Below are 1726 nucleotides of genomic sequence, written 5' to 3' on the forward strand. Positions count from 1 at the left end.
TAGAAAACTGATTATGAGAGAACTGTACAGTATACCTGAATTTTCCTAAACAGTGCTCCGAAGTCCAGCGTTCTGCTAGCTTTTAAGAATATGCATCGACCTAAGCAAATTGCTAGATCTTTGACATTCGATTACTAACCAGTGTGGTTGGAAGCCAAGGGTGCCAAGCAACTCTGAGCAGCCCTCCTCACCTGGACTGGGGACAAGAGATTATTAACAGAAAACTTGATCAAAAGATAATGCCTATTAATAAACAGCTCACTGGGCAAAACAAATTCGATTTGGGGAAAATTACTTTATTACCAATCAAATCAAAGTAGGGTAATAAGAATAAAACCTAAATATTAAGTCACCTTCTCCCCACCCCTCCTTCTTCCCAGGCTCAACTTCACTCCATATTTCTCTCCCTCCTTTTTAAAATTTATTATTTATAGTTCTTTAAAAACCCCAAAATATTAATACAATGCATTTATTTAACTTTTCAGTTTCTTAGATGATATTGAATTTGAGTATATCGTGATCTTCAAGTGTAGCATTCTCTACCAGACCTTATGTGGTACTGAAGACTAATGTCTCTTCCTATGTGTTCCCTCACCAATCACTTCAAGGAGTCATTGATAGGAGACATAAAAGTCACATCACCAATTGACATAATGTTATGCAGTCTACACAGAATACTAAATCTTTCATAAATGTTGTCTCTGACCTCGTAGCAATTTACTGTCATTGTTACCATCCTGGGTGTTTAGGCAACACTATAAGCCTAAACATTTTCCTTATTAATATGGATGATTCATAGTTAACCTGATTTAATGTGTGGCTCCTTTCTTCTACTGGCCTAACCTGTTGCCTCTCTTTAAATTATACCCTGTCATCCCATGCATTATCACTTTCTAGTAAATTTGTGAGATGCATAATAAATATGAACTAAAAATACTGTTATATAAGATCTTAAAATGTCTGTCTAAATGATAAAATAAATTCATATGTAGGCTTTGGTCTGAATAAACTGACTTCTAAAATCTTTGAAAACTGGAGTGGATCACTGCAGCCTAGACTTTTTTTCATTTATTCCATGTTTTACCTGAGGAATGGTTTAGACAAAATAAAACTGTCAGACATAAAAATAATTTCTGTGGCTGGTTAAACTGGCCGAATTTAACACATCTACTGGCATTACTATATAAAACTGAAGTTAGTCCCTCAAAGAGAAAATCACTCAGGAAACCATAGAAGCTGAAGCCTGCATTAAAATACTCCTTCAGAGTGTCATATGTTAAGCAGTATTTGTCCCTTGTGATTTACAAGACCCTCTGCTATAGCTATCATCTATGCCAATATTATTTGGCCTTTCCATAGCCTCACATCTTCAGAACATTACAAAAATACTAATAGTCTTCACTAAGTCCCTCTGAGGTAGATGTATGCATTATTAAAGAATTTTCAATTACATGAGTACAAGATATTCTAACAATGCAAAACAGTATCTGACAACTGTATAAGCTTGTTTCTTGTGCATGTGGAGATTGGTTCAGATATTTTTTAACATTTTAACTATTAGATGATAAAATGACTTCTTTGTTTCTTTCAAAAGCAAAAGGAAAAATATTTTGTGCTTTCCCTAAAATTTGGGTATATGTTTTATTGGGAATAAATTGTTTTTAATGAATCTATCCAAGGTAAAGGACATCTCATCAGGTCAGATGGTAAATAAATGGAAAAAAAA

The sequence above is a fragment of the Chroicocephalus ridibundus genome, chromosome 3 (assembly GCF_963924245.1).
Source record: "Chroicocephalus ridibundus chromosome 3, bChrRid1.1, whole genome shotgun sequence".
Lineage (NCBI taxonomy): Eukaryota > Metazoa > Chordata > Aves > Charadriiformes > Laridae > Chroicocephalus > Chroicocephalus ridibundus.